The following is a 12,927-nucleotide window of genomic DNA, read 5'->3' as shown; positions in this document are numbered from 1 at the left end:
CAATTTGTAATCTATCTTGTTTTTTATTCGATCCGATTTCCTATCCTTTTGTAAACACACTGCCTTATCCTTCCATTTTTTTTATATATATTTTTCCTATTTTGTTGCTGAAATTTTTTTTATCGAAACTTTTCTCTTTCCAGTTCTTTATCATGCATGACTAAATAAAGAATTTGATTGCAAAAACAAATTAGAAGATTTCGATGTGAGAAAAGAGGTGGAGGACTACAATTAAAATTTATGCTTAGAGAAAAAAAAGTAAATTAAGTAATTGACTTACGTGTTATGCTAATTTGGTCGGTATTTTCTTTTATTTTTTTCCTTAACAAATGCATGTTCATCAAACATTTAGGATAATAAAATTCTAATTTTGGTTGTGTCGGCTCTTCCCTATTTTTCAATTAGGGAGAGAGCGAACCCTGAGCCTTTGATTTGCAAAATGAAATAGCAGGAATAGACTAAAATAAACTAAAATAATAAATGCAAAAAAAGATTCTTTATAATCGATTCACCAAACAATTTAAGAACAACCATCTGCAAGTTTGAAACTCTTTTTAATCAATTTTAATTTTATGATGATTAAATCCTAATATCATAATATCGATTCTTCATATTATAAAGATATGTCACTTATTATTTACTTGCAATTGTCAACAATATTTAGTAGAACCATATCATAACTCCTGGTGTTTATAAATTAGTCAAGAATTATTATGACCTTTATTATAATATCTAGGGCAATTTTCAAATAAGGGTATGAAGTATTATCATTTTCTCAAGTAAATGTCCGAAGTGAATTTTTTTTTTTTTTTTTTTAAGATAAGGACATGAACTACTCTCTTTTTTTCAATAAGGATATGGAGTTGATCTTATTTCAAATAAGGGCTTGGAATGACCATGTTAGTCTAAAAAAATGGTTCGAACTCATCAGTTGATCAAGAGCACTTCCATCATTTAAATTCTTTTTATTTTCTTTCCCCTTTTCTTTCTTTTTTCCTTATTCAGTTTTTTTCTAAAAAAAAACACAAACTCAAAAAAAAAAAAAGGATAAAACTTTAAAAAAAATAATAATAAACCGAGTACGAAGGCTAGGCTAGCTCTCTTGCCTTATGGACACTGCCCCATCACCAGTGAGGCATTGGCCATGGTTGGTGGGGTCTTCAACGAGTGACAACCCTCGCTAATCAGAGGCAAAGGCCAATAAGCTCTCACCAAAATCCCGCATGATCATCTCATATATTAGGAAATAATAAAATATATCTAAGCTGCTTGCTATATATAATGAATAGTATTGAAAGAGCGTTAGAATAAACTAATAAAACCAAGTTTCCATATCCAAATTTTATTGTTCGCAAGAGTAAAGTAAATCACTGATTATTTTATTTAATTTTCTAATTGACCCACCATAAACTAATTAGTGATGACTCTTATTATAAATCATTTACATGGTAAAAACTTGAACCTAAGTAGCAAATTGCCATGATTTTAGGAGAGCCCAAGTTAAGTTTAGGCTAAAAAATTTATTAACTGAACCCTAAGTGATGCACATCGAGGGAAGGTCGCGACAAAGGCAAACCAAAAACAAATGAAAATTACCAAGAAAGGGGAAAACATGAGCTCAAGGCATCAGCCGGAGGCCGTTAGACATGGCTTAGGTGTAGTCAAGTTGCCGAAAGACTCTCTCGCCCTTTGCCACCGCCAGTTACCTTGCTGGCCTAGTCCCGACGACCAACTTCAATTGAGCTGCCCCCTTTGCCTTGCTCTGCCACCGACCTCCGTTCTGTGTTGTTGGAGCAAATCCCAAAGGACGGGGAGGAAAGGGGAAGAAAACAAGAGGGCTGGGCTGGGGAAGGGAAAAAGATAAAAAAAGAAAGGGGCTGGCCCATGCGGGGGAAGGGGAAAAGGAAAAAGAGGCCGGGTTGGCCTTGCGCCAGTCCGATTTCAGGTGTGCAAGGCAAGCGGACATAGCCCGATCTATTATGCTCATCCGCCGTCCGCTGCCACCGAGCTTGGTAGGGACCCCCCCGCCAGCACCCCTTTTAGTACCCCATTGGTCCTTGTCTCGGCCAACCGAGGCCGCGACTCATTGGTGCACGCCTGTGCTCGATTTCGAGCATCAGTGAGCCTCCCCCGGTCGCCATGACGTGTCCATTTACTGTCCGTGCCGAACGTCGTTGCAAACTTGGGCCTTAATCGGCTCGGTTTTTCCTTCCCGGACGGTGCCTACCACATGTTCGACGACATGCCTAAATGAACTTCGTCCGATTGCTTTTGGTTTTCAGTCCATCGCCGGTGCCCGTCGCTCGTCAGATGCGTTTTGATGGATCCCTACAGTTATCTTCCACTTTGTGCGCCTTTATTTTATCGCTTTGTTTGCCGATATTCTGGTTTGGCGAGCTTCGGCCTTGCAAAGTCCATTTTCTGTTCTTCCGGGTGATGCAGACCGGGCGTAGGAAGGGAGAACAAAAACGGAGAATTAGGTTTTTTGGGCGGGCTTTGGTGCCTTTGGGCTTATTTTAATTGTGGTGGACTTGAGGCTATATTTAAATAGGCTTGGGCTTGATATTTGAACCTGGGCTAAAGTACTAGGAAGGGTAAACCATTAGAAAGAAAAAAAGGTGACGATAGTATTCAGCCGTTGCCAAAGAGATTATAAAAAAAAAAAAAATTAAAAAGGATAAACTAGCTCTAATAAATAAAATAAATTGAAAACATTACAAAGAGAAATTAATCAAAATGAAAAGGGTAGAGATAGTTACCCTCTTTGCACAATGGTCATAAAATACAAAAATTCTTGACCAACTATGTCAAACGAGTCACATTTTTTCATGATTTGTTAAAAATTACTCTTTCTTAGCATTTAAACATATCTTAATAATTCTTCAACTTTTTATACTCTAATTATAATTGAGACATTTATACTGTTAGGTTAAATCTATAGATAGAAGTTGCTATATTAAAATGCTTCCATAATTTGTAATTTCACAACTTATTTTTGAAAAAAAAAATTCTTCAATATCCCTCTTATTCTGGAAGATAATATGTTTTAAAATTTTTTGATTTGGAAAATATTGATATGACAACAAAGTTAAGGGGACTAACATGTGGTGTTCATGTCACAGCCACAATAGCTTGAAAAATAAAATAAATTTACCGAAAAGTACTAAAGAGGGAAAAGTAAAAGAAACAAAAGAGCGGAACAATTGCCTTCGATGGCTTGCAAAAGTTGAAGTCCGCTGTGAAGAAGGTTGAGTGAATTTTTTAGAACTTTTTGCCAAAAAAAAAAAAAAATCAAGTGATTTGAATATATTTCATTTATTTTATATATTTTTATAGTTTATTTTAGCTCTAAGTTTATGTTGATAGAATCAGCCGCATTAAAATGCTTGAATAATTAATAAATATATGACTTATTTGTGAAAACATTACTTCAACGACTCTCTTATTTTTTAAAAAGCATTATGATACTTTCTTTTGGAGTATTTTAAATTTTTAGAATAATAGGTGTGGCAGGTACATTAACATGGCCCTCGTGTGGACTCATGCCACGGCCACAATAATCCAAAACAAGAAAAGGAATAAGTACAAATATAGTGAAAAAGGAAAATTAACAAAAAGAAAAGGATATGATAGTTGCTCTCTGTTAGTAATAATTTTCATAGGCTCTTGAGAATTATTATCTGAAACTATCTAAATTTATTTCCATTTTTATCCAAAGGTTAGATATCTTTCTTTTTTGAATTTTGAAGATAAATAAGAAGAGTTTGTGGGTCTAGTCTCTGTTCGGATTAAAGCTTTGGGGAAAATGCGAATAAAGCCTAATTTTTGGCTCCATCGCCGTCGGGGGCTACAGGCAAATGGCTTGAAGAATCCTCCATACAAGGCCCGGATCGAATTGTCTACCAATCCAACTGGAAAACATCCCCGTCCACGATCACCTCGTCCTTCCGGTCGGGATGAAACCCGAAACTCAGTGGATTACATCAGTCAATTGCCCGGTGCCTTCATCCTTCGTATCTTCTCCTTCTTGGCCACAAAAGGCGCAGTCAAAACCACTGTCTTGTCTAAACGATGGCGAGCTCTAATCCACATATATCATTCTCTCTACCCACCAACGGTATCCAAATATTCAAGAGTTTCATTGCATTTATGAACGCGGTGTGATTCCTCTGCATTGCAATTAAGTAGAAAAGCTATTGTTCAAACTATTCTTATTACCCTAATCGTAATATGGATAGTTAAATTTTCAGTGACTAAATATTATCTAAATATATGTCGATAGAGTTGGCAATATTTAAACCTTTAATTTTTTTGTAAGAACATTTCCCTTTCTGTGTGAAATTATTTCAATATCCCTCCTATTTTCTAAAAGCCACTTTAATAGTTCATTTAGGTGTATTTTCATACTAAGTACATTTATATGGAGAAAAAAAAGTTAATAGAGCCACCCCATGGTGCTTATGCCATGCAATAATAACTCGACATTCCAAAAAAACAAATCAATAGGTAGTCCTAGAAAAGGGGAAACTAAATGGCATGGAATGTATTAGTTGGTAGCCGGGGCCGAGCGATCAGTCCTCTCCACGTAGCTCCCCCACGACGCTTGCTAACACGTCTCCTACTTATTTTGGCTTCCGACCTTCGATACAATTCCAATTTGGATAGAAATTGATGCACAAACTCAGCAACCTTTTTTTAGTAGAACAGTGGAGTCGGTGTCAAAATAGAGACGTGCGACTTGCATCGCAGTCTGTACTTGGCATGATTGGAAGGCGAGAACGATCTTCTCTGGTGCCACATTTGTCAGCCAGTTTGAAAATGAAAGGAAAAGAAAAGGGGACGTGTATGTAATTTAAGATGTGATTATGCTATTCCTAAGCTCATGAGATGCCAAACTTGATCACGAATGTGGCTTTTGCTAAGGAATTATCTCTGAGAAGTCATTTATGCTTAACTTTTCGGGTAGAATTTTGCAAGTTTCACCACCTATTTATGTCTACTGCTTAGTAAATAGAGCGTTTGGATGTGGTATCACATATCAGGTTGACTCGGGCAATTAATTTTTTTTTTTCTGGAGCTTAAGCTCATTTATACGTAAGCCCACCCCCCTTGAGCCTACCTAGACCCGATTATAATAGAGTTCATTTATTACCTGAGAAATAAGTAATTATTAAAAATCAAACTTAAAAACTCAAAATGAAGCCATGTCAAAGCATTTGTTAGACCCGACTTATAGTGTCAACATACTTGGTTTTCAAGCACCATCCAAAGTGGCACGGAAAGAGAAAACAAATTTTATTTCCATTTGGTATAATATATGTTTTCTTATTTCATATATGCACACTTCTAGAAAATTCCTATCATAAATGTCGATAGTTAATAGACGGGTAAATTACCAAAAAATTCATAAATCTATTATAATTGTGCTATTTTTTTTTTTTTTTTTTTTGCTAATTGAGTCAAAAATCTTTTGCAATCGTGCCAGCTTAGTCCTTTCAATCAAAATTGGCCAACCAAAAACATGATGGCCTTCCGATCAAAATTGGCCAGCCAGTGCTAATGTGGTGCTAGCGACAATTTTTTTAATAAAGTTTTTTGAATTTTATTTTGGATTTATTTTAAGCTCTGTTTTCTTTTTTCTCTTTTTATTTTTCCCTCCTCCCTCCTTTGTCTGGCTGGTCGCCGAATTGAGCTGGCCGTCATTGGATGAGCCCCCGCCAAATTGGGCGAGGGCTCGCCTCGTCATTGCTGGGAGAGGGCGAGCTCGTCCGGCCGCCATTGGCGAGGCAAGTCCCCATTGGATCTGGCAAGGGCTCACCTCACCAATGCCTAGGTGAATAGCTCGCCCAATGACGACGAGGCAAGCCCTCGCTGGATCTGGCAAGCGCTTGCCTCACCAAACCCAGTGACAATGAGGCCCCCCTCACCGAATCTGGCAAGGGCTCACCTTGCTAGTGGCTGGCAAGCAGCTCGCCTAGTGACAATGAGGTGAGCCATCACCAGATCCGGCAGAGGCTCGCCCCATTAGTGGCTGGGCTAGCTCGCCCTTGCCTAGCAAGGTGAGCTTGAGAGGGAGGGAGAGAGAGAGAGAGCAAGGTGAGCTTGAGAGGGATGGAGAGAGAGAGAGAGAGAGAGAGAGAGAAGAGAGAGAGAGAGAGAGAGAGAGAGAGAGAGAGAGGATACAAAAATTAATAAAAATTTCAATTAAATAAAATATTTAAAAAATTGTCATTGACACTAATCGGCAATCACGTTAGTGTCACTCTATCAATTTCAACCGGAATGACTAAACTTAGAGAGAGAGAGAGAGAAAAAATTAATAAAAAAATTAATTAAAAAATTCAATTAAATAAAAAATTATTTAAAAAATGTCATTAACATTGATCGGCATGTCAATTTGTCGAAATGACTGAACTAGCATGATTATAAAAGGTTTAGGACTTAATTGGCCAAAAAAAAATTATAACTGAATTAGCATAATTGCAATAGGTTTATGACTTTTTTGGTAATTTTCCCATTGATAGACTCTTACATAAATCTCCATCATTAGATCGAGAACCAATCAATAAATGTTACATGAGGGACTCTTGTCTAAATAGGAATGTCAGCCCCTTATTTGTATTCATCTAATACTTGAGTAGTAGAATGCATTATCTTATAGAGCTTTTCTCTGAAAAAAATGTTCCAAAACTTGAAAAAATTTCCTGTCACCCCTTGTTGGATTCAATTATTAATAGCTATGTTGAATTTGCAAGCCCCTTGTTGGATTCAAGTATTAATAGCTGCCTTGAGTGTTAAGTTTGTAATCGAGCATGGCGTCGAAGAGTTGTCATTAAACCTGCATCCTAGCATTTCAGGTTCATGTGTTGCCGGCTTCCTTCTTCCACCTCACTCCGTTGGTAAGTTTGCATTTGTCTCAAGGCGATTTTTGGTTGATAGATGCTGTGAATTGGTCTTCGCTAAAGACACTGCGCATTCGATATGCCAAGTTGATGGATCGAAAACTTTTGAGGAGGTGCCTTGTTTTGTAGTTTCCTGAGTTGAAAGATTGCATAAGCTTTAAGCACATGAGAATTGAATCAAGAGCTGTGAGAGAGTTGGTGATTAACTCTAACAGGTTATATGCCCGTGATGGTTTGCTCTTGGATATGTTGGCTACTCATCTACTGAAATTATGCCTATTGGGAAGTGATACAAGAATAAAATTTGGACTAGATCAAGTAACTTCTTTGGTTGATTAGTGAAAGACAAAAAGAGGGGAAAAATTGCTTGAAATGGATCCCCACTCCAATCGAGTACGGGTCGCTCGATTTGCATCACATATAATTTGGTCAAAATGGGTTAAATTGATCAATTTAGGTCAAACAATTTTCGATCTGATCCAAACTCAACCCGATTCAATCCACCCGTTGAACGGGCCTACTTATGTCACTATGATAAGGTGGCAAATAAGCAATGCCCACATGTCTCCATCACATGCAACAAACCATCAACCATGGATTTCCATCTCATTCCATATGGAAAGATCTTGTCTGTTAACTATCATAGCCTTTTCACCATATAAACATGTGAAGTTTAGTTTAGACCATTGAATTTATGTGCATTGTCTCGATGACTTCTTTGTTTCACACCACAAATCATTTTTCATTTCTTGAAGCTTGAGACAACACATGTTGGATGAAATTGTTATTGCTCTGATAATAAAAAATTGCTTAAAGCTAAACTAAATAACTAAATGAAATAGAATTGGAATAACTATTATGCGTTGCCACAAATCTTGTTCCGGGCACTACATTGGTGAGTTTGCTCGTCCCAATGCTGTTTTTCAACATTGGGTACCATAAATTGGTGTTCACTTAAGACATAACGAATTGAAGATGCATTGAAGGATGATGCGATGATTAGAGTTTCAAGTGGCAACCCTGTTCTAGAATTCCCAAAGTTGAAATATTGCAAAATTTTCAATAATATCATAATTGAGTCAAGAGGTTTGAGAGAGTTGGTGATTGATTCTCATCATCAAGGTTCAATCTTGAAAACTTTGGCAGCTCATCTTCTCAAATTGTGCCCATTAGGCAATTCTTTTAAGGGAGAGTTCATACCAAATTAAATATCTTCTTTGGATGAGGCCGAAGTAAATTTCAAGATGACTACTTACATGCTCATCAAGTTAAAGGCTCATGGCGATCTTGTTAACCATCACGTCACGAAATTGGTGATGGGAAGCTACCACCATCAAGTTCCAAATAAAGAAACTTAGGTTTGCTATCAATTTGCAGATCAAGAATGAGTCGGTGTTTGGAAATGTTATTGCAGAGGAATATTGCCGTTGGAAGTTGTTTGTGGGTATGGCTCGACAGCTAAAGAGGGTTGAGATTGATGGGTTAGATGCTGATTGTCTAGAGCTAAATTCTGTGCTTTACGCAGTAATGTATTTGTTGTGCGATGTTAAAAAAGTTGGTCCTCAAAGCTAAAAGACATGAAAGGAGAAAAAAGCTAATTAATCCTAGCAAATTGCTTGAATTCTACGAGCAACTTGTATGCCTCCCAAGAGATTCTAAGAATGCTTAATTGATTTCAAAATGCATTCAGCATAACGAGTGTAAGTAGAAACAAGGAGTTATTAGAAGTAGCACCCAGGATCTGAAGTTTTTTATGTTGGTGCTACAGTCGTCGTTTTGGAAGGTACTATGTGTCTTTTAAAGATCCTTAGAAGCCAGATGTAAGCAAAACTAATGGTATTATTTTTTAGAGGTACTCTCTAACTATTAGTGTACAATTGCTTGTGCTGTTTTGGTGACATGGTGATTTACATGTTGAACAAAGAAAAAAGTGCTTTATAAGTGCGATTCGTTATACTGCTGTAAAATCTCTTACTTGGTTGTAGTGAAGATTTTCAATTTTTAACATGAAGCTCCAAATGATGGAAACAAATTGGTAGATACTTGAATGATCTATTGCGTCTTGTTGGAATTCACCTCACTGGACAAACCGATGACACTGCAATCGATCCATATTGAGGATCTAAATAAGTTCATGTTCTCATTCGAAAACATCATCATTGGTTCTACTGCTCACATTATGATAGAATTAGTCTTGGATTTTCTTTTCTTTGTCTTGTATGTGCATAGCACAAATTGCACTGGCAAAGAAGATTTCTTATTTTACTTCTTGCATTTTTGGTTATTGATCCAAGTCAATTGCACCTAGAAAGGTGGTTTTTTCTTCACCGATTTCAGGATTTCTAAAGGGAGATGGAAGTGAAAGTCAATTGATTTGATAATTGACTGAGATTGCTCACAGACAAAATTCACTAGTTATATTATATCCAATATCTCAAAAGTTCTAAAATCCCCAATTTGCAGATATATGTAATTATCGGAAGGATTTTAGCAGGGACAAAGCCAAAAGTCTAATGGGAAGTTTTAGAATCCTTTTATTTGGTTCCAAACAGATTTTATCATGCACATTTGGCTATACTTTTGTATTTTCATTTTCCCTTTAACTTGAAAGTCAAGTTTTTTTTTTTTTTTTGGTCGAAAGACAACTTATATTATATTAGAGATTAATACAAGCTAGTGCCGAAGCATCCGAAGAGAGAATATTAAGGAAACTAGGCGGAGGGAAGAAGCCGCTTGTTGGTTAGCCCAATCAGCTGCTAGGTTTGCCCGTCGCCGGATGTGTCGAAGCGAAAGGTTAGGGCATTGCGGAAGAAGGCGAGAATCGCGAAAGATGAATCCTTCCATGGTGGATCCGAACGATTTATCATCGCACATTTGGAGAGCAGATATAAGGGCATAGATCTCGGCTTGGAATGCCGATTGAGCAGGCACAGATCGGGTAAGCACGTCCGTCAAAATACCTTTGCTGTCTCTGTAAATGCAAGCAATGGAGCCTTTCTCCGATGCTGGGCGAAAAGCCCCATCAATGTTACACTTGATAAAACCCTCCTCTAGTGGTTTCCATCCTTGCCCTAAACTGACCTGTGTGTTTTGAATCTTCTGTGGCGAGGGTTGGATAACCTTGAAGATGGTACTTTGGGTAAGGGCATCAGTGACAACTAGGAGAGGATCCAGCGGAATCTATCGAAAAACAGCGTTATTGCGTTGTTGCCAGATCTCCCACAAAATATGAGCGATCGCTTCAAAATCTGGAGACGCTTGTGGGTGGGAAACACGGTCAACAACCCAGGCATCGAATTGGCTAACTGAGGTAGGTGATATACTGACTCTGATTTCTTCATGATTCCAGATGTCATAAGTCCAAGGGCAAAAGAAAAATAGATGCTCTATTGTTTCTGGGACAGAATTATTGCTGAGAGTACAATAGGGATGCAGGATGATATGTCGTTGGTAGAGATTGTGTTTTGTAGCTAGTGCATTTTTGCAAGCTAACCATAGAAAAACCTTAAGCTTGGGAACTGTATGCATATGCCAAATTTTCCTCCATAACAGGGGTGGGTTAGTATAAGAGGATGATGGTGTATGAATTGGTTGTTGAGATTTTAAAGAGAGATAATGATGACAACTCTTCATTGTGTAGGTACCTAAGGTGTCTCGTCCAAACAAGTTGATCATGATGGAGAGACGGATTCATAGGAGTATTGAGGATGGCTACACTAACCTGGACATCGAAGAATGAAGTTACACAGGAAGACTTCCATTCAGAGTGCTGGGAATCAATGAGATCAGCAACTAGTCCTGGTTCTCCCTCCATGGGTAAGCCTCCTATCCGACCTTGTGGTAACCAATTATCTTCTCTAATGTGTATCTGCGACCCATCCCCGACTAACCAACGTAGTTTAGGAGTAATTACTTCACGACCTTTCAATAAACTCTGCCACCCCCAAGAAGGACGATGTCCTGAGGTAGCAGTTTGGAAGGAGGAATATCTAAAGTATAAACCTTTAAAGAGCTGACTCCAGATAGCGTGAGGTTGCTGAAAAAGACGCCAAGCTTGCTTTCCAAGCATAGCTTTGTTAAAGTTAATTAAATCTCGAAATCCCATCCCCCCTGAAACTTTTGAAAGCTTTAATTCTAACCAATTTTTCTAGTGAATGCCGGATTGACTGTTATGTTTACTCCACCAGAATGCTGAGATCTTCTTTTCTATCAATCTGCAGAGAGATAACGGAAGCTTGAAGATAGACATGGCATACTGCGGTAAGGCCTATATTACCGATTTCAGTAAGATCTCCTTGCCACTTTTCGATAAAAATTGGTATTGCCAACCTGCTAAATTAGCATTTACTCTTGCCAGGATCCATGAGAACATCTCCCTCTTGGATCGGCCCCAATCCGAGGGAATGCCCAAGTATTTTCCATACTTACTGAGAATAGGGACCTTGAGTTCTTGTGCTAGGTTATGTTGTAAAGAATTAGGACAGTTTTTGCTAAAGAACACACCATATTTGTTTCGATTTATGAGCTGGCCTGTGGCGAAACAATATTGGTTTAGGAGGTTAGCAAGGTTATGACATTCAGAAAGTGTGGCTCGAAGGAAAAATACTAAATCATCAGCAAAAAATAGGTGAGATAACTTAGGACAGTCTCTATTATATTGAACCCCCTTAATATGACCCATGTCCATAGCTTGAGTGAGAGTAGCAAATAGGGCATTGGCAAGTAAAATGAAGAGATATGGAGAGAGGGGATCACCTTGGCGCAGCCCTCTAGTAGGCTTAAAGTAAGGGAGTTGTTCACCATTAAAACGAATGCTAAAGGAGACTGTAGTAACACAAGCCATTACCTGAGTAACCCACCTGTCGTGAAAGCCCAAATGCTTCAAATAGGCTTCTAAAAAGTCCCATTCAACCCTATCGTAGGCTTTCTGCATGTCTGTTTTTAGCATAAGGTTGAAACGTTTCTTACATGCTCACACTTTAAATTGATGCATGACTTCTTGAACCACCATAATGTTGTCCTGTATCTGTCGAGTGCTAATAAAAGCCACTTGCTCTTTGGAGATCAAAGTAGATAGCCATGGTTTAAGTCGATTGGCCATAATCTTTGAAATGATCTTATAAGCGAAGTTGCAAAGACTTATAGGACGGTACTGTTCAATACTTTCTGGATGCTAAACTTTAGGGATTAGGGCAATGATCGTTCTGTTTAGTCTTGTAGGCATACTTCCTGTGTTGAAAAAGTCTTGAACTGTTTGAATAACGGTTGATTTGATAACATTCCAGTGATGCCGATAGAAGAGTCCAGGGAGCCCATCAGGACCAGGAGACTTCGAAGCTCCCAACTGACAAGTTGCTTGGTAAATCTCCTCCTCTGTTACCCGACTCATCAAGTGGTTATTCATTTCAGGTGTTACCACTGGTGGACATTGCTCTAAGAAAGGACGAAAATCTCGATAGCCCACAGACTTGTACAGCTGAGAGAAGAATCCCTGAGTAAGTTCTTTGAGCTGTGCTAGTTCTCTAATCCACTGGTGATGAGTATCTACAAGCATAGTAATTCTATTGGTTTGTCATCGTTGCATGGTGTAGGCATGAAAAAACTTTGAATTATGATCTCCCCATTTCAACCATTGGATACGAGAACGCATAGCCCAAAATTGTTCCTCTTGAATCCATAGTTTCTGAATTTCACATCTAATAGCATTAGCGTGCTCCTTTTCCCCTTCCTGATAAGATGGTCGATTGATAATTGTCTGCAGTTGAGATTGCAAGTAAGAGATGCGTTGATGACAATTGCTGAACCGGGCTCTGCTCCAGCTGGTTAATCGGGTAGCAACTGCCTGTAACTTGGAAAGCAATGAGGTACTACTGTTTTCCCATGCCTGTCTAACTATGTCGTGACACTCGTTATCTTGATTCCAGAAAGCTTCGTATTGAAACATCTTTGCGCGCCTGACAGATGGTGGACGAGCCTGCAGCAACAAAGGACAGTGATCCGAGCCAACAAGAGGTAGGGCATATAC

Source organism: Eucalyptus grandis, chromosome 3 (genome assembly GCF_016545825.1).
Source record: "Eucalyptus grandis isolate ANBG69807.140 chromosome 3, ASM1654582v1, whole genome shotgun sequence".
In the NCBI taxonomy this organism is placed as follows: domain Eukaryota; kingdom Viridiplantae; phylum Streptophyta; class Magnoliopsida; order Myrtales; family Myrtaceae; genus Eucalyptus; species Eucalyptus grandis.
The sequence above is the reverse complement of the archived record's forward strand: the minus strand, read 5'-3'. Positions refer to the sequence as shown.